Consider the following 26,704-nt stretch of genomic DNA (forward strand, 5'->3'; position numbering starts at 1 on the left):
TGAAATGTTTTAAATATTTGGGTAGCTTGTTAACAGATGATGGAAGGTGTACTTGTGAAATTAAATCCAGGATTGCCATGGCAAAAGCTGCATTTAGCAAGAAGAAGAATCTTTTTACCAGCAAATTGGACTTAAATTTGAGGAAGAAACTAGTGAAATGCTACACATTTGGAGCATATCTCTGTATGGGGCTGAAACTTAGGGCAGTAGATGAGAAACATCTGGAAAGTTTCGAAATGTGGTGTTGGAGAAGGATGGAGAAGATCAGTTGGACCGATTATGTGAGAAATGAAGAAGTGTTAATTAGAGTCAGTGAGCAGAGGAATATCCTACACGAAATAAGAAAACGGAAGGCCAATTGGATTTGTCATGTTTTACGCAGAAACTGCCTTCTAAGAGAAGTTATCGAAGAAAAGATAGATGGGCGGATAGAAGTGACAAGAAGACGAGGAAGAAGACGTGAGAAGATGCTGGATGACCTTGGGGACAGAAGAGGATACTGTCATTTGAAGGAGAAAGCTCTAGATCGCATTAAGTGGAGGAATTGTTTTGGAAGAGACTGTGGACCTGTCGTCTTGACAGATTACTGATGATGATGATGATTCTTTAATTCCTGTGAGAAACTCCCAAGACAGTCTCCTATACTAAGTCGATGAAACTTCTTTCACAATCTCAGAGCAGCGAAGTCTATGAAAATGTGACAGCCATTCAAGCAATCAATAAGCTCATGATTGATCATGCTGGTCTGTAAGTTACGCTCTAGACCTGTGCTCAGCAGGCTTTCGGTTCAAATTTGGGCCGAGATGCCAATTACCCTGAGATTTATCGTGGTTTTCCCCAAATCCCTCCAGGCAAATTCCAGGACAGTACCTCCATTATACAGCGACCGCTTCCTTACAAATTCTTCCCACTTCATCATGTAACATCCTACCACCGGCCGCTGTACTAGTATAGTTTCTTTCCAATATAGGAAAATGCTGTTAAATAACCCGCGACAAAACTAATCTCCTTTTATGAAACTTCATGTTTCCATACCTAATCAGGAGCCTGACTAGTCCACTCCATATCCTGTTTTTTTTTTCACATTCTTGGTGGCACTAAGAGNTTGCTGGCAGTGGTTACTAAATGCGGTATCTTATTTCACTGTTATTGTTGTGGAAACCGCCGTTCTGAAGAATGCTTTTTTATAGGGTAGGGCAGGAGGCACTTGGAATGAGTTTATGGAACCGCTGATCTAGACTATGCTGTGTCAAGCAGTAGGATCGCTAATGACTGATGAACTGAAAACGATCTGGTATTGAGCGACCATGGCTTCTGCAGGTACTATCCCAGAATTTCACCGGAAAACCACGAGACGCCTCAATCAGAAGGGCCGATGTTCCGACCACCTTCGTGAGTGCAAGTCTAGACCGTTACCAATATGGCAGTCCTCTCCCCAAACGCGTTCGTGAACACACGTCATAAAGCTCACATCCATGGATCGGGCTGTCCTCTTGATGAGTATGTTGGCCCCTCATTCGTAACTGTGGACGCCCTGTTTTTCGTCTTCTTTTTGGATTATATGTTAAAATTTTCTTCGGAATCCGTCTGTTTTCCATTCGTACATCCTGCTTCCACTGCGACCTGGATTCCCCCCCCCCTGGAACTACAGCCCCAGTGGGCCTAGGCCTACCTCCATGAACTTCTCCGTTAACTTCGGTTTTTCCAGATCTTACACATTCGGTAGGACTCCTTGGGCGGGTGATCAGCTCGTCGCAAGGCCTCTACCTGTACACAAACACAGAAAAATGCACACACACACACACACAAACTAAACATCCATGCCCTGAGTGGGATTCGAACCCACGATCCCGGTTTCCAAGCGAGCCAAGACAGTGCATGCCTTAGACCGTTCGGCTACCATGACCGGCGACCTGGATTTTAGAATTTTATTATTTAGAATAAATATATACAGTTCTTCCCTAATTTTAGTCTCTCTTGTTTGATCTTATGGGCAGGGCATGAAGCACGAATGGGGGAGAAGAGAAATGCATATAGGATACCGGTGGGAAAGCCACAAGGAAGGAGATCACTGCGAAGACCAAGACGTAGGTTGGTGGGCAACATTAAAATGGATCTTAGAGATGTAGGATGGGATGGCATCAGATTGGATCAATCTGGCTCAAGATAGGGACCAACAGAAAGCTTCAGGTTCCATAAAATGCTGGTAAGTTCTCGAGTAGCTGCACAATTAGCGGCTTCTGGAGAAGGACTCAGCTCCATGAGTGAGTACTTGGTGTTTCCTTGTGTAGCCTGCTGCACTCCTCAAGAATTTCATTTCTGCAATTTCAGGTTTTGCCTCCTATTTCTTAAAAACATTTTTAGTCCGTATTTTAGATGTGGGTACCGCCAGAGCCTTGCAGAACCTTATCTGTGTATCTTTCCTTGACTGTTTTTCAGTGTTCTTCGTATTGTGCTGCACATTTGATTAAATCTATTTGAACGGTTCTCGTTACGTGCGGGGTGATTCCTCTTCCAGTTCTGTCTGATCCAGTCATCCTCAGCTGGATTCTCTGCATTTTTGCTTTATTTAGTTTCTTACTATTGTGACAGATTGGATCGTTTCTAGGAGACGAATACCCAAACAAGTTCCAAGCAACGAATGCGCAACAGTTGGGCGTTCACTGCTAGGCAACGCATGGGTGGACACGCCTGACAACTATACATGATATCCGTTGTTAAGCTGCGATGTGTTTTCTGTGGGCGGTCCGTGCCGAACCAATTAGGGAGCAGTGAAGAACAATGTTCAGGAAGACGTTCAAGGCATTCCAATAGTTGGTGTGTTTGAGTAATAACCGATGTGAAATTATAGAATAAATCGAGTTATCAAATCCGGAACCACTTATTTACTGTCGCGTTACCAAGATACACGTTACAGTATTTTATAAGCAGTTGCTTCTCATCCATGAGCAGCGTGCTCTCTGTTACTTATGTATCTAAGCAGCCTTCTAGTTTCTCCTTATGCTCCTGCATTCAATCTGATCTGCAGAAACTGCAACGGCCATCTTTTGGTTCCACCTCCGTACGCCACTTTTACTGTATTTTTGCTTGAGTCTTCCTAATACTTCGTCTGCATCTTTAATTATTGCACCTTTCAGTTCAGTCCATTCTAAATTAATACTGCTGCATATTGGTCTTTCACCCAGATACCTATTTACGCTTTACCTGTATAAATATGGGAGGCACGCGGTAACGTAGTTGGTCGAGGCACTATGCTACAAGACGGAAAGTCACGAGTTCTAGCCTCAATGAGGTCCCTGATCTAATCCTTCCAGCCGCATTATGGCCCTGGTGTCGACTCAGCCCCTTACAGAAATTAGTATCAGGAATCTTCCTAGAGTTAAAGGTGTGGCCGGCGCGAAAGCCTGACAACCTCACCGCTATCTGTGAGCCGACTGTCTAGAAAGTGTTGGAAGTCTCGACGTCTCACAACCTATGGGTCTCCACGGCCTGTTACAGGAATAGATTTACCTTTACCTTTATAAATTTAATATGGTCTCTTCTTTCAATAAATTTGCCTTAAATGTTTCTTCCTTTTCTTGTTCTTGTTCAGCGTGTTCCTCCATCTTTTAGGTTATTCATTAAACCGTAATCAATCACTGACCTGCAATTTCTAGCACTCCATGTGAAGTAATGACGTCTTTGTGTCTGAAGAATAGATCTGTGATTCTCAGCTACTTTCTGTAGAAACTCTATCCAATTCTTTCCATTCTGATTGACTGCGTTCCCTCCACTTGTTCCACATACAAACTTTATTGTCATCCACACGCATCCATTCGCCAGCCACACGCATCCACACGAAGAAAGTAATTTCTATTGGTATTTTGTAAAGTTTCACAAAATATCCGTGTATTTTGGTTCGCCATTCTTCTGGTGAATATCTGCCTACATTATTTATACATCCTCTGTCTGTCTGTAGTCTAATCGTGACGATTCTTTCATTTATAAAATTATAGCCGTGCCTTCTGTTCTTTAGTTTCTACTTTATCATTATGGTTAAACCAGCCGCAGTTCCATTCTCTTAGGGAACTCCAATGTAGGTCAGGGTATAGCGTTCCAGTTCTTCTGAGCCTTTTAGTTGGGTAAGATAATTTTAAACATCTTGATATTATTTATTTAAAATTTTAATGTGTAAATCTAGTTTGGCATAATGAAGCTGGCATGTTAAATGCATTAACTTGTCTCTGTTTGTGGAAAAAAAGTTGCTTGCCGGTAATAGCACATTCTAGAGAAGAGGAAAGAGCGCCGGAGCAATAGGGCGCACTGGAGAACTGGTCGAGCATGCCTGCCAACTGCGCAACTGTGAAATCCGTTTGAAGAGAGATTTTTCAAGTTAAAATTTAGATCCATAAAAAAATGTTCTGTAGGATACTTTTATTTTAAAATACACTGTATATCTTTTTAGAATTTATTATCAGGTTTCAATATACTTCATTATTATTATTATTATTATTATTATTATTATTATTATTATTATTATCATCATCATCATCATCATTATCATCATCACTACTACTAATGACAACAGAGAGCCGGGCTAGCGCAGTCGATATAGCGACTGACTATGGGCTGGACGACCAAGGTGTCGGAATTCGAGTCCTGGATGGGGCAAGAATTTTCACTCCTCCACGTCGTTCAGATCGGCTGTGGGGCTCAACCCAGCCTCCTATCCGATGAGTACCGGGGGTTCTGTTCACGGGGGTAAAGCGGTAAGGGCGCGAAGCTGACTACTCACCTCCAGCTGGTGCCGACGTCAAGAAAACGTGGCTCTATACATCCACTCCCCCATACATCTACATGGCCTGGTGCTTAATTAGTTAAGCAAATGGACAACTTTACCTCTAACTTATTAATGACGGAAGAATATTCTAGGTAACCTTAGGGGCTGTATTTACGTCTTTGTATCAATCATCTGTGTTATCCTTGTGATTATGTCTGTCATCCATAGAACAGTTCAGTGCTATTTGCGTGCATTTACCAACGCATGGGGTAGAAGTGTGTTATCGCTATGGATTTGCAAACCGTTTCTCGTTTAAAAAACTCCGTGACTTGTAGTCCGCAAGCGAACTATACCGACCGAGCGACCGGCGCTTATCGGCGAAGTTAGTGCCAACTTTAGCGGATAGAGGGTCTCGCGTGGTCCGCGCAACGAATTCCCAAGGCCGTTAATTTCGGCTTTCACACCAGAAGAATAGAGACAGATTAAAGTATTCGTCGATCGAAAACCGTTCGTATTATTCCTATATTTCAGCATCCAGCCGCGTCTGGACTGTAGCTGCGCCCATTTCCCTTATCTCACTGCGCAGAATTCGATAAACAACTACATTTTATAGTGACTACAATCTGAAGGAATTATCACTTAATTCAAAATTACGAATATGTTCATTAGTTTCCCCAACTTCGGCATAAGATCTTTGTGTGTAGCAGTGAGCGTCCATTTACCATTCATCTTAAAGCGTACAAGTCTTATTAAGAGACTGGCACTCCCTAAATGCAGCACTGGGAATGGATTGACTGACCACTTGTACACACGACTCGGAACTACAGGCAATTACAGCGCCACCACTAATCTCCACAATTACAAATCACCACAGCACCCGCTAAGCCTTTTCCAGTCTCCTACGTCTTCACCAGCCGTTCCCTGGCAACGGATTCTAACAGTGAACAATCTTCAGCTTTGCGCGCTTAGGTTCTAACTTCACAACTTCCAGCGAAGAACTCTGTAACAACTGACTTTGTCCCTTGCTTATAACATCTCGGCAGGACCACATAGAAAACACCGTTTTTTCCGTTGTTGCGTTCGTGTCCGTTGCAGCTGGAACGTGTTTGTCGAACCGTTGCTCAGAAACTGCCGCGGCGCGGACAACACAAAACACAGTTCTTCTATTGTTGCGTTCGTGTATGTTACGGGCGTTACCCATCAACGGCCGCTGTTTACACAGTCACCGCTTAGCAATGGGTCTATACGTCACAATATTTCTTTCCCGATGCCGCCGTTGCTGTTCCATATACCACACTGGCTTTGAAGCCGAATTACTGCAGCCATAAATGTGTAGGGAACGCAACGTCATGAAGCAGTAAACTTAAAAGTTTATGCAATTAGCTCTTACGCCTTTTACATAATGGATATTCCATGTTCTGTCGATCAGTGGACAGCCATATAATAGCTTCCAGCGTAAACAAAGTGGCTTAAACATTTCGCTGTAAAAGTTAAATTATGTTAGTTGCAGGAATGGCTTCAGACTCTAAACAAGGGCGTGCAAATATCGTTATAATCCTCGTGTTTTGTTCATATACAGCATATTATCATGTAGCATGTGTGACTATAGAGGGGTTTGGATTGCTGAATGGCCTTATTCATCACTTACAGTTCGTAACTACAAAAAACTATAACACTATCGATATTTCCACACTTTACAATTCACTAAAGCAGTCTAGTGTTCTCAGTCTTGTTATCAGACGTTCACTCGTAACGGCTCCAACAATGGCTATTCCTCTGCCTCCGGCTCAAGTCCACTTTCCACAGATTCCCGTACAGAAATGACTATCCTCAGAGTCAGAGTTACTTTACGACTGGCGGTTTACCGCCCGGAACATCAGTTCGTCTTGGCGCCAAGCACTTTCAGACCCACAACCGTAATTTTTTTTTACTGAACGCTTGCGGTTGTAGTCCTTACGTAACATCCTCTCTCATGAGAGGATGGGTCTGTCGTTTACAACTGCTTGGAGGGCCAGGTCCCCGTATTTATATCCTCCAGGAACGGGGTAGTCCAGTTAAACCCCCAGGAACTCGGTTCCCTTTTCGTCTGACTCGCAGGGCTAAGCTGGAGGTATTCTAACCCGCGTCCATCACCTTTTCCCTTGCTTATTATATATAACACCTCGGTACGGACCGCCCAGAAATGTCCCGTTTCCGTTGTTGTAGTCCAACCGTTGCATCATTCACAATCTGCTGCCTAGCAACAGGAATGAATGTGTTTACAGGGCCGCTGCCCAGAAACGGTGACTGCTTACCAGGGACCGGATTTTTGTGCCCTAATAAATCCCTTAAATATGTATGCATTTATGCATGAAAAACTTCTGAAATATGTGCTAAAATATGCATATATATTTATACCATATATTAAAATTGATTTTACATTATTTTATAACCAACAAATCAACATTTAAGTTCATTTTGTGTAATCACTGAATGATTCACTTGCAATAAAAAGCTATACTTAATACAAATCATGCAACAAAGCAACATACTTCATTACAAATTTAAGAAACCAATGGTACTCACATTTAGCTCTCCGAACTTTCAACTTCTCTTTTGCTGCAGTTCACAGTTACTAAATGTTTTAGGTTTTCCTTAGTTAGTCGCCTCCTATTGTCTCGTAAGATGTCCTTATAGCGGGAAAATCTTTCCAACTCGCAGGGACTTAGGGGCGCATGTACAAAAGCCGCTGTTTGCTCCACTGTTAGTGATTTTTACTTGGCAGTTCAGTACGTTTACCGGCTAAAATTTCTTCAATTTCACAAATTTGTTCATATCTTGGATTTTTCTTTTAAGAATGCTGTGTACTTTTTCCTTTACTACTTCACCAACTCTTCCAGCAACCAAACGCAATTTGGAAACAGTGGTTGTGAACACACCTAACGACTGATACAAAGTAGTATTGCTATTGCTTGCCTCCAGTGAGGAAATGGCGGATGGAAGATGAGAGAAGTGAGCAGATATATAGGAAATATTAGTCTCTAGTTCTGCGTTTTTTAGTACATCTTGGGCAATTTGAATTGATGCTGCACTTTTGGAATCAAATGAATTCACGGCATTCCCGTTTCTAAATGTTCGGTATAATAACTCGCTGCATACAGCCACGTGCCCCAGCGCGTTAAAATTGGTTCTGGCGGAAGTGGAACGCTCGGTGCTCCTGCTTTAAAGGCTTCTTTTCTGTACGGCGCTTTAACAAATACCTTCTTCACAGAGGACACCAACTTGACAACAAGCGGAAATTTTGCACGAATTTTTTCTGCAACATGGTGCAACCCATGGGCAAGGCAAGTCAAATGTGTCATATTTGGAAATATAACTTTAAGAGCAGTGCCTGCTTTAATCATATAACTTGCGGCATCAGCCACAAAGAGCAGTACGCGCTCATACTGAATGCCATTCGGTCATAGTAAATTCATGGAATTGATAAAAAATTTGGAAACTTCGGAGTTATTTGTGGTTCCAAACTGCTCTACAGCAAGAAGATATGGGGTAGATTGTTCATTCTTATTAAGGGTCCCAACTATAGAATTTGCAATAAATCGTCCCTCACAATCTTGTGTTTCGTCGATTGATACCCACACAAAATTATCTTGAATCTTATCTCTAATGCTTTCAATTGTAAGATCGTAACACTGCTTCACGTAATTTTTGCGCACAGTAGATTCATCCGGCACTTTGCACTGTTATACTTCTCTATGAAGTTTCTCAGAGTAGGATTGATTAATTTCAAGAGGGGGCTCCGCATAAATCAAAGGAAAACTGTGAAAAACTATTATTACAAAATTCACTAAGCAATTTTTGAACAGGAGCACTTTTTGTGGATTTAATTTTAATATTCTCTTTGTGTATATTAGTGTTCAAATGCTGAAGCACTTGAAAGCGTTTTTCATAACTAACTGTTCTCACACACACTCTACAATAAAGAATTTCGTTATCCGTACTTATCATCTCTCTTTCAACTCCCGCTGATACAGCTGTAATTTAGTTTTCTGACTTGCTTTCACTTTCGGCATGACTACAGAAAGCTAAACATACTTAGCTACAGACTAGTCACCACTAATGTGAATGGCCCCAGCTTCAAATGAAGAAGCGTAAGGAACCTCATGGAGACTTCGGAAATAAATAAGTGAAGTCCCTTATCGGTTGAATAGTATTAGGTTAATAGCGGCTACATGTGAACGCTTCGACTAATCTCTTCGCGGCCACTTTGATGGTACACCCATGAGACAAGTTACGAGTAGAGGGATCGGGGAAGTCCAGTCCTGAGTATTGCATCAGAATCATAAATCACGACGAAATGTTAAGTGAAATATGCAACATATTCTAATACGGAAAAGAAAAATTGTATAGACACGATCATGACTGAAAATTTGAACATAAAATTAAAAAAAAAATACGATAAACATTTTAAAAAGGAAATATGCAGTAAAAATAGAGATCTTTAAAAATATGATGCTTATTCATAAAACATGTAAAATATTGTAACGTGTTTCGTTACTGAATACGCCGTAGAGGTCGTTAATTGGTTTATTTAACAACCTACAAGTAACGGCTACAATTAATTATAACAATATTGCGGGGTTTCACAATTTATAACCCTATTCGCAAATCAATTTACGCTATTGCAGTAGACTACACGTTTCACAGTACAGGAGCTATACAAGTGTCACTGTGTTACACACTCCCAATCAATTCTCAGTTATCACAAACTATCACTGATTATCACACGCGTCCGGCTCTTCTTTCCGCGACTGCTGCTAGATTCCAACTGTGTTGCTCCGGCTCACACACTAACTCCTTACTGCTCACTGCTGGCTAGATTCCAACCCAACTCGTAGGCTGCTGCCTTGAGAACTGTCTTCGGTGGCTGTGTAGTTCCCTTATAAACCCTCAGCCGGACAACGGGAAAACAGTTACGTAATAGGCACCACTATTGTCTGGCGCCGTGTTTACAGGTGTTACTGGCAACGCTGTCGGGAGTTGTTTACGGCTGCATAGTAACCGCAGTGTCCCGTGTTACGTCACTGCTGTTTACTCGCTTTGTGCCTAGCAACCGCTGTTTACTCGCGTTGCATAGCGACCAGTGTACTGGGACTCTGCTCACTTCGGCTCCGCTCGGCACGTCACCGTTGGCGGCGGGGGGCGGGGGGTCCTCCATAGCGCAGCACGTCACACTGCTCCCTCCTTAAGGCTGTTCGTCCCGAATAGCCTAACAGTGCACCCCCGTTTCTTTTCTTCCAAGGATGTGCTTGGTGGGTCTCCTGTTGTTTCGGCTACTCCTCGCAGCGACTACTATCCGGCCGTTACAACCGCTCTCCTCTTAAGACCAGCTCGTCTCGAGCGGTTTCCTGCTACGTGCCCGAAGATCCAGTTGTGTCACACTTATCCATCGCACATTCACTTTTCCTTGGGAGGCCGGTACTTCTACGTTACCGGTTCCTCCTCTGCTTGAAGTCTCTTTTTTCCGCTTTGGGGGGGGGGGTCCCCTCCACAAGGTCGAATTCTTGCCTTGTCGTAGGCCGACAGAAAATCCGGCTACTCGCTTGGCGATCTGCAGTCTTGCAGTTTTTCTCAGGTCTGCTTTCTTCACATATCGCGACTATCCGCCGCCTAGGTCCTTCACTTCATTTCTGCGTCGTAGTTGCTGTCTCAGGCCTCGGTTCCTGATGCCAATGTTGCGTTCCGGGCCTTTCCACAGTCTCTTCCCGAACGTCCGTTTCTTGGTGATTTTCGGTGCGATCTTATTCTTGTTTTGTCCCATACGCCGGTGTCCTGCACAGCGTGTGATCTTCCTCATGGCTGCGGTTACTTTTTCCCCCGGTCCACAATTTCTTTGTGTCCAAGATATCCTTAAGATGTTCTTCTTGCGCTATGCCACTGTTGCACGGCGGGACACCCTCCTGCTGGTTTTCTTCTGCCGTGTCACTTCCACGAGGCGGCTCGTCCCTCTGCGGGCTACGGCCAACTTATTCTGGAGTCCACAACTTCCCCGTGTCGGATTCTTCATATTCCGCTGATTTCGGCCCCTACGCCTTTTCTTCTTCGGTTCTCCGACCGGCATTACTTCGGCGTCTTCTACGGGTACCTCTCGTTGTCCTGCCGCCTCAGGTTTCCTGTCCACTGAGGCCGGCTCTTCTTCTTCTGAATGTGTCTCCATTTCTCGGCAGGCCATTGTCTCTCCGACCGGTATCACTATGGGGACCTCTTTTCGTTGTGCCGCCGAAGGTTTCGTGTCCACTGTGGCCGGCTTTTCCTCCCCTAGACGTACCTCCATATCTTGGTAGGCTATCGTCTTTACTTCTTTTTCTAGATGCGCCCCGTCGTTTCTCGGCAGGTCATCTCTTTCTGCCGGGCATCCATATTCCTCTTCTCTCGCATAGCGGCCGTCCTTGCTTCGATGGCTCTCGTTCTTGCTTGGGTAGCTTCTCTTTCTGCGGCCATTTCTTCTTGCCAGGCTTTCGAGTCGGCCTCCTCCTTTTCGTGATTTGCTCTGATTTCCTTCAGGAGAAGTTCCATCATCTGCTGCATCTCCATTTTGTAGCAGTAAGATACTCGATGCATAACAATTTGTTTGTGGCGTTCGTAGACAATTATGACACCAAATGTCACGCGTCTTGAGTTCGAAACTTGTTGGTAACGAGTGTAAGTCCAATCCCACTTCTGACACCAAATTGTCACGTGCTGGGTGTATAACGCGACAAATAACTTCACGCCTTATTGGATATAGCGAATTTTATTGCACAATCGCTCTTACAGTCACACAATTTACAGATTCACAACTACTGCTATCTGCAGCATTACAAATACTAGACTGAATACTCTTCCCTGGCCAACTCGTAATTGACTCACTTCCAACTCGACTCATAGGCTGCTGCCTTGAGAACTGTCTTCGGCAGCTGTGTAGTTCCCTTATAAACCCTCAGCCGGACAACTGGAAAACAGTTACGTAATAGGCACCACTGTTGTCTGACGCCGTTTGCCGATAGCCTAGCAACGCTGTCGGGAGTTGTTTACGGCTGCATAGCAACCGCGGCGTCCTGTGTTACGTCACCGCTGTTTACTCACTTTGCCTAGCAACCGCTGTTTATTCGCGCTGCATAGCGACCAGTGTGCTGGGACTCGGCTCACTTCGGCTCCGCTCGGCACGTCACCGCTGGCGGGGGGGGGGTCCTCCATAGCGCAGCACGTCACAATATGTAGCCAGAAACTCTGACCACAGAGGCGATCTCGATTTCGCTATCTCATCGAGGATTACTACTGGTCCATCCTCACAACTTTGTACAGAATAAATTTTGTCTCTACACTACATAATGTCAGATTACGTCTGGTGTAAATTAAGTTACGATTCTAGCCGTTAATACTACACACTTCTTGATACTAATATTGAGTTCCTTTGTGTTCAGGCTCGACATGCATTTAATTTCCGCTATGATAGCAGTCACTGCCGATCACAGAGGCCGCGTGGTGTGAGGCTTGAACTGTGTTCGTCCGCCCGCTCAAACACTGGGGTAAAAAAAAAGTCAAGCTGTCCCTGTAAGAGGCCGTGAAGGCCCATAGGGTTGTGAGACGTTGAGGGTCCCACATTATCTAGACCACGGGTCCCCAAACTTTTCGAAACGCGGGCCAAATTAGGTAATTCAGCACTTTCAACGGGCCGGATAAAATGAGAAATTAATAACTCTAGGTATATGAGTTTTATTGAAAGCACAGAATTTCATAAACTAAATACAAAGTACGTGAGAATAAATCATCGTATATTAATAACAGACAGTACAGCAAATGCTCATATTTTCATCACAAATTATAATAAAACAATTAATGTGAATGATGGAACCTCTTTTGCATTCTTAAAATCTGATTAAACTGAGGTTCAAATTTTGAAAATCTGATCAAAAGTAGCGGCTTTAAATGTTCATCGGATAAATTTGCCCTGTATTTCGACTTGATGTACTTCATCTGGGAAAAAGTTTGTTCACAAAGATATGTCGACCCAAAAATGAAGATAAATTTACAAGCAAATTTCTTTAAGTTTGGAAATTGCTCAGAGTTCAGAAATTTATAAAATTCTATCAAATTTCCTACCTTATACATGTATTTGTCTTTAATATGATAATTTTCCTTAAGTTCAAAAATTTCCATTTGAATTTGACTTGGGGCATCTGCAGCATCACAGTCAAACGGATTTTGAAACAATCTAATTTCCTGAGCACTGGCATCCAAATCAGCAAATCGCTTCCGAAATTGTTCTTTCAAATCTGAAATGACTAAAGTTGCAAACGAAGACGGAAACTCTGCTCGCGCTACCTACATTGCCACGAAGTGACACTTTCGATCGAGGCCGAACAAGTACGAAGAAATACCGCGCAGTATACGGTCCAGAATTAGTAAAATTGTGAATAATATTAATATTAACATAATATGGAATATCAATATATTTTAAACACAATCTTAATTAATGAGTTTGAAATCTATGAACAAGTATTTTCTTTACCATTCTGGAAAATTAGTTCAATTGGCGCATTTCTGCACAATTTTTCGCGGGCCGGATAAAATCACGTCGCGGGCCGTAGTTTGGAGACCCTTGATCTAGACAATCGGCTCAAAGATGGCGGCAAGGTTGTAAGCCTTATGCGCCGGCCGCGCTTTACTCCCCAGGAAAATTATTTAATTAATTCATGGTACTCATTTCTGTTAGAGGCTGAGTCGACGCAAGGGCCATAGTGCGGCTGGACGGATTAGATCAATTGAAAAAATCTAATCACCTCATCAGGACTTGAACCCGCGACCTTCCGGCTTGTAGCATAGCCCATCAACCAACTGTGGTTCTCGATCGCACTCAAAGCATGGGTGTTTATTCTTTCTTTGTGTTGTCCTGCATACGTAGCGGCCTTGCGGAGGGCTGGTCCCCCGCGAAAGGAGTCCTACCGACTGTCTGTGTGTTTAAGAAACTGTAAAACAGAGACCAAGGCTCATCATGGACTGCAGCGGCCATATATATATATATATATAGTGACATGTTGCCCAACGGAAGACCCCTCCCCCCCCAGCGGTACGTGGCGGCATCGTAACGCTGTCGTTACTCGCCGCGGTGACGTAACACGCAACGCAGCTGTGACACGGGGAACAGGCAACAGCGGTACCCATTTCGTAACAGGCGGGCGCTGCAATTATATAAGAGAACTATATACTCCGGAGCCAGTTAAAGTGTATCAGCCGCCAAAGTGAGTTCTCCAGTCAGCAGTGAACAGTTAAAGTGTATCAGCGACCGAAGAGAGTTCTCAAGCCAGCAGCCAGCAGTGCGTGATCAGGAGTGACACAGTTGGAGTATAGCAGCCGTCGCGGAAAGAACCGGACGTGTGTGTAACTGTGTAATTGGGAGTGTGTGAGACAGAGAGACTTGTAGAGCTCCCGTACTGTGAATACGTGTAGACTACTGAGGACAGAGTGAAGAGATTTGTGTGTAGGTTTTGTAAATTGTGTAAACCCGTAACATTGTTGTAATTAATTGTAGCCAAGACTTGTAGTTTGCTAAATAAACCAATTAACAACCCGAACGGCGTCTTCAGTAACGAAACACGTTACTATATACATATACGTATTGCCTCGAATAGAGGACGTACATTTTTTACATTTTTCACGTTGAAAATTTTTGGCAAAAAAGGTAAAGGTATCCCTGTAACAGGCCGTCGAGGCTCCCACACTTTCTAAACAATCCGCTCACAGATGGCGGTGATATCCTTACGCACCGGCCGCCCTTTAACCCCCAGGAAGATTCCTGCTACTCGCTTCTGTTGGAGACTGAGCCCACCCCTGGACCATAGTGCGCATGGAAGTATTAAGTCAGCTGGAATTTTCAATGACATCGGGAATCGAAGCCGCGACCTTCCGGCTTGAAGTGCCTCAACCAATTACGCTACCAGTTAAGATGCGTCTTAAATTCGAAGTAATACGGTATATAGGGGCGATTTTCTTTTTAGAGTTCTTAATTTTCGAATCGTGCTACTGATTTTGCATTTCAAGGTTCGATCTGCTGCACACTCCAGTGTGTAGCGGCGTCTGAAACATTGCACTGAATCATTAATCAGGATCAACTCTTAATGTGTACAATTTCAGAGGAGATTTCGACATTATTACACGATCGACTGAGCATTATCAACACACACGCCAATCTGGCTACGTTTCAGCGCTCGCATTTAAACGCAATGGATCGCAAATAAAGACAAGGCAGATATATCTGATTCTGGAATCCCAAGATCAGTTCCTTTGTTTCCATAACCTCTCATAAATTATTCTTTATCTCCTACTCCGACTAGCAGGCTTATCTAATTGATATGTAGCTGCATTTATGCTTAAAGAGTAATAATTCATAATATGCAGAATATTTGTTGCAAGTAGCATAGGCGAGACCGCCTCTGTGGTCTAGTGGTCTGAGTTCCTGACTATACATCCAGAGGTCCGAGTTCGATTCCACGCGTACCAGATTTTCTGAGAAGTAGTGGCTCTAGAACGGGGTCCACTCAGCCTCATGAGGATAACTGAGGACATATTTCAAGGAAATAGCGGCTCCGGTCTAGAAAACCGAGATTGGCTGTGAGGATCCGTTGCGCTGACCACGTGACAGCCTCTATCCGCAAAAGTTGGCACTAACTTCGCCGACAAGCGGCGGTCGATCGGTCAGTATAGTTCGCTTGCGGACTACAGACCACGGAGTAGCATACATGCTTCAAGGAATTCGTCATTGTCGAAAGGAAGATCGGGTAAAATTCAGTTAGGATATCCGGTTTTGGCATGAATAATCTGCACAGACGCCAAATATCATGGAGCGGAGTCCTTCAGAAGTTGACAATCATCGGCTGGTCAAAATTATCCAGCCTTCCCAGAAGGTCGAAGGTTCACTACGCAGTTTCCTCCATTCTACAGCTAATTCTGCTCTCGTAAGCCGTAACATCAACATGAGCACTTCGATCTAAAATATAAAGAATCTATTAACTATCTTCAGTACACCGATGTGTTCCCTCTCAAAGCATCACAGGAGTAAAGGTACGAACTAATACTTACCTTCTGAAAATCCTGTGTATGTGGATATAATTTCATAAAACAGGAAAAAACAGATTACTCAAAGGAAAGAGCATATTGAATTTATATAAACAGTAACTAGGAGCCGGGATGGCGCAATAGGTATAGTGACTGTCTACATGCTGGACGACCGAGGGGTCGGGGTTCGAGCCCGGTAGAATCAAGAATTTTCTCTTCTCTGCTTCGTCCAACCCGGCTCTGGAGTTCACTCCACCTCCCATCCAATTGATACCGCGGCCGGGGCACTAAGTAACGATGTTAATTTAGAATGGACTAAACCTAATGCAGACTGCAGGCGGAAGTACGTGTACGAGGAACATGCAAGAAGAAAGACAATAGCAGGGGCTCATGCAATAGCTGAGGAAATGATATACTTACACACCCTTCAGGCAAAAACAGAAGCTGGCCACACTAAATACAAGAGGATAAGAGAAATCGTGAAAAGAAAAACAAGAAGAATAAATAGAACAGTTGGGAAAGCACATATATATAATATAGAGCACATGGTCTATGGATGTCATGAAACAGCTTATAAAATACTAAGATAACTAAATAAAACAGATGAAATGCAATTAAACCGTGTCTCTAAGAATGAAGTCGACATTTCAGTGAAACACATCGGAGTGTAGACCTCGCAAGGGCAGAGGACCTGAGAGACGCTATGAAATGCAGAACTTGCGTATATACCCACTGCACTACTTTACGGATTTTTGGATCTGCTAAATTTGCTGCAGGACTGGGGTGTTGCTACTGTAATACGTACGTATACATATAGAAAAAAGGGAAAAAGTAAATTGTGAAAATTATCGAGGTATTATTTTATATCATAAGTATACCGTACAATGCAAAAATAACTTTACATAAAAGACACTAAAAATAGATTTAATACACTAAAAGTGCTTGTTAAATACATTAAAATTATTCACTCATTCCTTGTTGCAACATATTTCGGGCACACATGAACCATCATCAGGCAACATTTATGTTATTGGGGAGACCACTGAACTGTACACTTTGTTTCAGGCACATCGTTGTTTTTGTTATTAGTTTCTTTCGTAGAACACTTCCATTGTATCTCTTCTGGAGGCTATTTCAGTGTTTTTATGTTGTTTACTTTGTTCTGTATGTTTTTAGTGCTGTCTTCCCTTATGTCACCTGATGATGGCCATTCCGGCGCCATCTTCTTCGACTGTCGTGCTATTCGATAAGATGACCAGCGCCATCCTTTGAAAGAATATCACTCTACATACCGTATATTACATTTCTGTTCAACTTTATGGTAGACCCTTCTCTGTATTTTTGACCTGTTGGTACTAATGTAGCATTATTATTATTATTATTATTGTTATCTTTTATTATTGGAGGAGGTGGGTTTCCCCATGCACCGCGACCAGTTGTTGATCTATTGTACGTCCCCCTTTGATATTCTACCAGTCTCCATACCCTACCGATACTGGTGCGTGCTATCAGCCCCGTTCAGCCAACGTGGTCGGCCCTCGGTACCTGATACTTCCCCCCATCTACCAGAGGCATTGGAAACTGCTTGGGCGGGAGACTTTTTGCCTAATCTTGCTCATGAGGATCTTTTACGTGCCGTAAATCTAAGACACGGGACCCACGGCTTAAAGTCCTTCCCGGAGGACTTGTTCCCTGAATTTTTCCGCCCTTAAAAATTTCACGACCTACGCCGGGTTTTAACCTTGAGTCATGAGGTGGGAACGTTACTCCTAGAGTACGGAGGCCGCTTACTAATGTAGCATCTCGCTAAGCAACGATTTGCTTGGGTGTGAAGAAACGCTGCAATCCACTCTCATCTGCACTGTAAATGCACTGTGGTTTACACATTAGATGTGACTCTTGCACAAGGTCTCAAGAGCGGCAAAGAACAGATCAGTTTGATCATAAGACACATCGCTCTGCGATATGATATTGCTTCAGCTCGAGTTATTGGCAATTCTGGGTTACGACTAAGAAACCCTGAAGGCCAGTCATAAGCTGCCACACAATTCTCACCACTAAATTTCTCGTGAATGCCATTTCTTTGGAGGGACTTGAAAAATGGCTTTCTTGCTTTCAATACAGTCAGGCCAAAACCAATACTTCGTAATTTAAAGGTGCGCCCTGACAACTTCTTCTCATTTTCAAACCCCAAAGTGGAACCTCTCTTGCCACAACGTCACAACGTGTCCCCATCGTCGTATTGTGCTGCTTTCTGCGCAAGGCACGTCGTGGGACAGCAAAATCCCTCGCCGCAGTCCGCGATGGCATCAGCTCTTGCTACCTCTGACCACACTGCTGTAGCATTTGTCCAAATTCTATATCCCGGCGTCTGAACCAATTCAGGACGAACCGTCGTGCGAAGTCCTAGAGAAAATAAAACGCGGCGGAAGATTTGTGATACAATTAGACGCGGCAGGGAAGTTTAAGGTTTCATTAGATTATCTCGAAACTTCATGTCTCACAGACAGAAAGAGAATATACACAATATTTTCAAGCGTTATAGACTCTCTTTTTCATGCTATATATATATTTATACGCGAAAATTCTGATAACTGAAGTATGCTGGACAGCCCCTACGGTAATGTCCAACAAGCCCAGGCTTGCGGACGTTGTTCCGCTACAGTTGGCTACCATTACCACACTTCGTCAGTACACAACACAGAACGACTTTGCGATATCACGAAATATACGTGCCGCCAATGGGACTACAATTTCCAACACACCAAAAGTAATAAACGGCTTTGTGTAACTCTTACCTCGGAACAGGCTATCAGCAGATGTTCCCCGCGCGTGTCGCATGTTCCCAAACACAAGAGAAGCGGCAACCGATACCCTCTTCTGGCGGAGCTATGTATCAGAGAGGTGTCTAAAACATATTTTACCGTGTTACAAAATGTCAAATGGCATTACTGTAGAAGTTCAGATTTAAATATTGCCAAGGTCAGAAATGCGTTGAAATTAGAAAAACTGATGTAACACGTAAACGGAAAGGAGTATACAGTAAAACTTGGTTATAGCAACATCGGTTTCTGCGACACCTTGTCTATTACGTCAAATATTCAATGGTACGAACTAATTCCTCATAAAGCAACTGTTTTTATACCTTGCTTAGTACGACATGCACAAATGCATCAACCTCGTATGTAACGTCATTTTCATTCCTGAATTTCTCTGATATCGTGGGAAAGTTCGATGTGTCTGCCCACCCTCACTTTCTCTACTTGCTGACGTGACTGTCCTGGAAGAATACGACCGCGGGCTGCAAGAGGAGCGTGGGTTTTATGCGAAAACAAGGGTGTGGGGTGGGACTGCGTGAATAGTGCAAGAGGACGCGGCAGGTTGTTAACTGCATTCCTTTCCTAGAATCTCGTCTAACAGGACCTCACATTGTCTACTTACCCTATAGTGTTCCTGCCTAAACCCAGAGAAGTGCAGTAGCGAAAACATGGCAACGAAAAGGAAAGTTTTAAGCATTGAAGAGAAAGTTAAAGTGATTAGTGAAATAGAAAATGGAAGGAAAAAAGCTGATGTATGCCGCGAATTTGGTTTGGTGAATTCTACAGTACAAACGATATGGAGAATCCATATTAATTCCACGTTAATGTTACGTTAGTCTGTACTTAACTACGTATTTAACTAAAAAATGCAACATTTTAACTCGGTTTTTGGTAGATTTTTACGTGACTAACATAAGGCTACTGTGGAAGTGCCCATTTCGGTTACAACGACATTCGTTTATAACGACACTATTTTTAGGTCCCTTTGATGACGTTATAACCAAGTTCTACTGTATTTCCATTAAGCCCCGCGTGGAGGCGGGTTAGAATACCTCCACCGTAAGCTTGAGAGTCGCAGAAGATGAAGAAAAGGGAACCCGGTGCCGGGGTATAACTGCGCCACCCTGTCACTGGGGGAACATAAATTCCGTGATATGGTCCTCCAGATTGCAGGTTGGAGGCATGTTGACCACATCGCAGTGAAAATGAAAATTACCAAAGAAGTGGACATATCTGGCAGAAGTTTCGAAGGAAGGCTATGGCTTATAGTGAGCTGCTGCTGCTATGATATTTCCATTAAAATATAAAAGACGTAAACGGGCATATCTTTCTGCGCCCTTAATTGCTAGCATAAAAGTTAATGACGCATATTTCTATTTTCACAACATATACAGTACAGCAAAAAACGTTAAACCAGTCCTGGCACGTAACACACTGGATCCTGCATCTACACGTATACAATAATAGTCTCGCCTCCCGCAATAGTTACCTCTGCCACTAGAGAAGTCGGCTGTTGCTGTATTTTCCTGTCCAGTGAGAACTGGTTTACCTATCGCGCATTTCAGCTGAGACAACAGCATTAACATTTGTTATCTGTTTCCTGCAAGCATTTTTCTGACGACTCAAGATGCACGACTCTTTCTTCTGAAAGATTCTGACTCAGTTGCGATATTGTGGAAATGATTTTCATTGTTTGATTTGTCTCATTCTGGTCCGTCACACTATCAATTACAAAGTAGATAACTTTCAGTCCAGTATGACATACAGGTTTACAACACTTCAGTCTTTATTCGCCTTACATGTTTCGATTCAAAAGAATCATCTTCAGAGGCGCATCACTACGAGCAGGAAACACTGTCACATAAGATGTTTTAACATTATGCACTTCGGTTATGAATAGTGCTCACTATATCACAGTTTGCCCTATGCAGCCACGATGACGTGTAGATTTACGTGTGATGTTTCGTTTAAGCGTATTTGCTGGGTATTCGATTGGGGTTTCCCACTGCACGCAATGTGATGTTCACTTTTCCATAAAATAGCTTCCCTATGTATTTAAAATTGTATTAAAAATCTTTTGTATGTAAAAAATTAGTTATTGTGTTAAAACTTTTCAGGGGATTGGCATTTGGAAAATCGCTGGTGCTGGGGTGGATCGTACTTGAGGCAAATGAAGCTCGGGAGATAAGAAATTACGGGAATGCGTTCCAAGAACGGTAATAGCACTCACTCTTGATAAGCCGAGCGATTTAGCAGTGCTCGCCGCTGTCGCATTTGGATCGGTTGTGTCCAATCAAAGCACGTAACGCCCTTCCTGTTAAACTGACGCAGCCACAGACAAATTATTGTTCTTGCATGTACGTTTTTGGGGGCAGAGCAAGATCAGACCAGGAGAAGGAAGCCTGCCTCCGAAAGCCAGCTTATTCTATTTCATACACAGACTGAAAGGGAGAATTCACACAAGCTGCCATGGATGCTGTTTCGCCCTCTTCTGTGCTGGTACCAAGGTTAACACTTCTGTCGCCCTTTTGTGCAACAGCCCTTTCCCCTATAATATCTGTTATCTATGCTGAAATTTGGTATGAAGAACTTTTGAGTTCCAGTTCTACTGCATTTTGGATGAATTAAAAGTATACCTTTTCTTCAATGGATCACATCGACGTATCATAGCCGGAGTGACTCCGTACAGACGGATCGAGATGGACTCTTCTTTACAACGGAACTTATGCATACCGTTCGAAACGTACAACCGAAATATAGTTTCACGTAACGGCCTTCTAGCAATGCAGTATACAACTTCTGCGTTCAATTACCTGCCGTATCCGGGAGAGCGAAATCGGTATAGCGATTGGCTACGGGCTGAAGGACGGAGGGGTCGGAGTTCGAGTCCCGATAGGGTCGAGAATTTTCTCTTCTCCACGTGTTCCAGACCGGTTCTGGGGCCCACCCAGCCTCCTGTCCACTGGGTACCGCGGTACAGCGACTGGGACTTAAAGGTGCCCGACCAGTCACCTCCAACTAGTGCCGATGGCAGGAATGCGTTGATCACAGTGTGTCCAGGTTCTGTTAGGACTTTGTTCATTAAAAGCACAAGACGTGAATTATTTTCAAAATCTCACTCTTTTTGTTCAAAATAGTCTCCTTCTCAATCAATATATAGCTGGAATCGATCGAAAAGTTTTCGAAAACACTCACTGTACTCCTTTAGTGGAGTCGCATTTAAAACTGTGGTACATTCCCTTTGGATGTCCTGGATGGTGTCGTGACGGTCTCCTTTCATCGCCAGCTTAACTTTTGGGAACAACCAGAAATCTGCTGGTGCCAAATCTGGCGAATACGGAGGATGATCAAGGACTGTGATCCCTTTTCTGGCCAAAAAAAAATCGTGCACGATGTTCGATTTGTGGGATGGGGCATTGTCGTGGAGGAGCGACCAGGAACCTTGCTCTTGATATTCAGGTCGAATTCAAAGAATTCTCGCCCACAAACGACTGAGGACTCCGAGATAATAATTAGAATTCACTGTTTGACCTTCTGTTAGAAATTCCTTGTGAATGATTCCATTGGAATCGAAGAAAACGGTTAGCAGTGTCCTTACTCGACTCTTCTGCATGCGCACTTTCTTTGGTTTCGGCTTCTTTGGGCTCAACCATGCTGCACTCTGCCGCTTTGTGAGAGGCTCATATTGAAAACACCATGTCTCCTCACCAGTAATAATCGATTTTGTAAATTTTGTATCACTTTGGTCCGACCGTAACATGTCTTTGCAGTGTTCCACTCTGGCATGTTTTTCATGGCCTGAGAGCGCGTGCGGTACAAACCGCGCACAGACCTTTCGTTTGCCCAAATCCTCGGTAAAAATTTGATGCACAGTACTTTTTGGTATTCCCAAAAGCTCCTCGATGAGTCTTCCAGAAACACGTCTGTCTCATGCAAGGATTTCCGTCACTTTTTTCACATTTTTTTTCAGTGCTCTGATACACGCGGAGCGTCTTCACTGTCCACTCTGCCGTCACGAAATACAGCATACCGTCGAAAAATGTTCGAGCGACTCGAACAATCACTACCGTGCACACTTTTCATCATTTCGTACGCTTCTCCGGCTGTTTTGCCTAACTTCAAACAAAATTTGATGTTGCCTCTGTTCAACCGCCATTTTCCGACGAGCGTCAGAACAGTACTGTTACATTCAAGGTTAGAACACATGATGCAGCGATGCTTGCGCTTTGAAATTACAGACAGCCACAGCTGAAACTTCAAGAATCTTAACGCCACAACTAGCCAACAGATGGTATTGTAGGGCAAAATAAAAAAAAAAAGAGTCCTAACGGATCCTGGACACACCATGTATACATCCACGCCCCCTACGTCTTCGTGCTGTAGTCCTTAATTAGTTAAGCGCAGGGACAACCTTACCTTTTTATGAGGAACTGAACGTAGGAAGTGGTCACGCAGTGCTGTCGTGATATTCACTGCTCTGGCCACCTTTTAGAACTGAGCTGATTGCTCGTGTTCATTTCCCTATGTCACGTGATTTTTATTGACCCATGGGGTCTGATATACGGGAAAACTCATTCGAAATTACTGAGTTCTTGGGTTTATTCAATATTTAATGCTCTAAGAAACAAAATTTCGAAAAACTGGATCTCTTTCTGTCTTCATATGAAAGGCTCAGAGACACCAGCTTACCTCAGTCACTGGGCATGTACGTATATACGCACCCGATTTCAATTTTTGTCAATGAGAGATAACAGAAAATTTTCAATAAAAATTGTGCAAATGTATATGATGACCTGACTGTACGACAGAAAAGTGGAAAATAAGTGCATCAAACAAATTCACACCAACCATGCGATGTAATATCGACGCTTTCATGCTACAGAATATCCGCCCACCGCTACAGCCATTAACAGAATTATAAACTGAACCTCGAAATGAAAACCGTATGATACCCATGACGGTTCTGCCAGATCATACCGACCTTTTCCCTCCTGATAAGAGAAATTTGCATCGGGAAATTTCCAAACTAGGTTGTTTAATCTCTTAGGCAATATGGACTAATTTCTATTATTTATTATATTATTATTATTTCTAGGCATGTTGGGGCAGTTTTGATTTCCTTCCTATAAGGCCCTTTGTTAGATTGCGCCAATATTGGCTGAGCCGCGCCGCTAGTGGTCTGATCTGCCTACTTGCTAGGGCACAGGATTTGTGAACCTTTATGGTACTTCTGCATATTCTTGTCAACAGAAAATGGACGGAACTGACAATTAAAAGTTTACAAAAAATCCTCCCACAATGATCACTACCTTAACTTCCAATCTTATCATCCAGCACGTGTTAATCGCGTAATGATTCAGAGCCTGCGCAATAGAGATTCCATTATATGCCAAGAAGCACCTAATCTTTTGAACGAAGTGGTAACATGTGAAGTGACCTTCGGCTCAGAGCTTATCCCCCAACAGTTCACCGAGTCAGATCCTAGTTCCGAGTGTAGCAGTCTTCCAGAGAGTTCACCGAGTCAGATCCTAGTTCCGAGTGCAGCAGTCTTCCAGAGAGTTCTCTGAGTCAGATCCTAGTTCCGAGTGTAGCAGTCTTCCAGAGAGAAGAGAAAGGGCCTCGCAGGTCTGTGCTTGTCTTCTGTGTGACGAGAATATACTAGTATATAGAACGTTCGGACGTACTGAGAACTGGGACTATCTTCACGACAAACCACATTTGTAGGGGTTCACTCATGCGAGCCAGACCGCAAGGAAACCCGCAGCAGCCGGCAGTGTATGTGTAGCATTCCGTGTGAATGAAGAAGATGCTACTTTCGCAGAACACGCACACAGCTAGCCATTCGGCTCCGTCAATCTCAAAGATCTTCTAGAAAAATCAAAATTAGCTAAACATGCCTATAAAGACGGGCAGAGGGTACCCCAGGATGAAGCCAGAACTGAACGTAACAACTAACGAACGAACTCCATGGAGCTGAGCCCTTCTTGAGAAGCCGCCAGTCGCTCAACCACTCAGGAATTCTCTAACATATTGTGGAAACTGAAGACTGCCTCTGTGCTCTAATGGTCAGAGGTCCGGGTTTGATTCCCGGCGCTACCAGGTTTTCTTAGAATTAGTGGTTCTGGAACGCGGTCCACTCAGCCTTGTGAGGATAATTGAGGAGTTATTTCAAGGAAATAGCGTCTTCGGTGTAGAAAACCGAAATTAACGGCCGTGGAGATTCGATGCGCTGACCACGCGACGCCCTCTATCCCCTAAAGTTGGCACTAATTTCGCCGACAAGCGGCGGTCACTCGGTCGGTGAAGTTCGCTTCGAACTCGAGCCACGGTGTTTTTTTTTTTGTTTATAATGGAAACTGAAGGTTCATTACCGTGTTCACAAGAGCCCCCCACTGGTTTCTATTATACAATACCACCTCACCCTATTGTCTAACTACCATTTTAATATTATCCTCCCACTACGTCTCCGTCTTACTTGTCATATCTCTCATTACGAAATTGCCGCCAAAAATCCTATACGTATTCCTTGTCGGCCCCATATTTTCTACATGCACTGCCCAACTGATCTTCCTTTATTTGATAATTATATTTACATTTGGAGAATAATACAAGTTATGCAGCTGCTCATTATTCAGTTTTCTCCAACTTCCTACTATCATCCTTCCCTGCCCCAAATATTCTCCTGAGCAATGTTCTCAGATGCCTTCAGTACAGGTTTCCCGTTAGCGATAGAGACCAAATTTCACACCCATATAAACCTGCAGGCAAAACTACAGTTCTAAGTAAGTCGCTGGCTTCCCAACGCGGCGGTCCGGGCTCGATCCGGGCTCTGGTCAAGTGAGGTTTGTGGTGGACAAAGTTGGCACTGGGGCGGGTTTTCTCCGAGTACTTCGGTTTCCCCTGCCAATCTTCATTCCACCAAATTCTCCATCATCATAATCACTCGGGGCAGGTACAATAGGCCAATCAGTGGCCGCCGTGCTGAGTGGACCCAGCTGGACTCCACCCCACCCCCCCAATAAGCGAATTAGAATAGTTCTAAGTGTTTTACGCGGCAGACGGGAGGTTCTGGACTAATTGGTAGCAAGCATTACCCGAATTGAATCTCCTCTTAATTTCCTCCTGAATCAAATGCTGATTTGCTATGTCGTCACCAATTACTTTGCTCGTAAATTTGTCACATATTCAAAAGATCGATTAGTGATCTTTATGTTGTTATTTTGCCCGCGTTCTGGTGACGAGACAGCAACATACGCTTTGTTTTCTCTGTGTTTACCTCTATACCAACCTCCCTGTTAACATCAGTTAGAGTTTCTGTGTTTTTCTTTGTAGTATTTATGTTATCTTCCAACAGATTTACATCACCAGTATAAATCAGAAGCTGATGTGTCCCGTGAGCATTTTACATAGGTCGACACAACAATTTCTTATTGAAATATACAAATATAGATTATTTACATTAGAATCTGGGCCGCGCCATAGCTCGAGCGGTTAGTCGCTGGCTACCCACCGCGGAGGCCCGGGTTCGATCCCGGGTCTGTCAAGTGGGATTTGTGGTGGACAAAGTGGCGCTGGGGCAGGTTTTCTCTGAGTACTTCGGTTTCCCCTGCCAATCTTCTTTCCACCATTTACTCCATAATCACCCTCACCTATCATCTGGGGCTGGTACACTAGGCCAAAAGGGCGGTGGTACAAGGGACTTAGTTCTACACCTCGAGCAATAAAAAAATACACTAGAATCTTAAAACCTTAAGAATACAACATGTTTCGACCCTCATTGAGTGATCATCAGATGTACTGTTTCTGCTTAGGTTCTGAACTTGTCTTTAATATGTATCCATATTTTAAATATGACTGTGTACCATGTAACATTATGCTTGGTAACAAAACGCTTGGTATTATCTGCTTTCTAGTCCAGTTATGTTGGTATTAGATATAATTAGTTAAATTAAATTATGGTCGAAATTAAGATTTAAATATATTGTGACGTGTTGCGCTATGGATGACGCCCCCCCCTGCTGTGACGTAACACGGGATGCCGCCGTTGCTACAC

The 26,704-nt window shown here is 43.5% G+C and overlaps 1 protein-coding gene across 12 annotated transcripts in view; it reads right to left on the reverse strand.

The window, feature by feature from the left end:
- LOC111861850 (insulin-like peptide receptor) overlaps positions 1 to 26,704 on the reverse strand; it is a 309,490-nt gene that overhangs the window by 22,293 nt on the left and 260,493 nt on the right. The window contains exon 2 of one of the 12 annotated variants that reach the window (XM_023846772.2): positions 18,631 to 18,740. The exons of the other annotated variants lie outside the window; for them this stretch is intronic. The gene's annotated coding sequence lies outside the window, so the exon portion shown is untranslated. The remainder of the gene's footprint in view (positions 1 to 18,630; positions 18,741 to 26,704) is intronic. 12 annotated transcript variants of the gene reach the window in all.

This window comes from Cryptotermes secundus, unplaced genomic scaffold (assembly GCF_002891405.2).
Source record: "Cryptotermes secundus unplaced genomic scaffold, Csec_1.0 scaffold933, whole genome shotgun sequence".
Lineage (NCBI taxonomy): Eukaryota > Metazoa > Arthropoda > Insecta > Blattodea > Kalotermitidae > Cryptotermes > Cryptotermes secundus.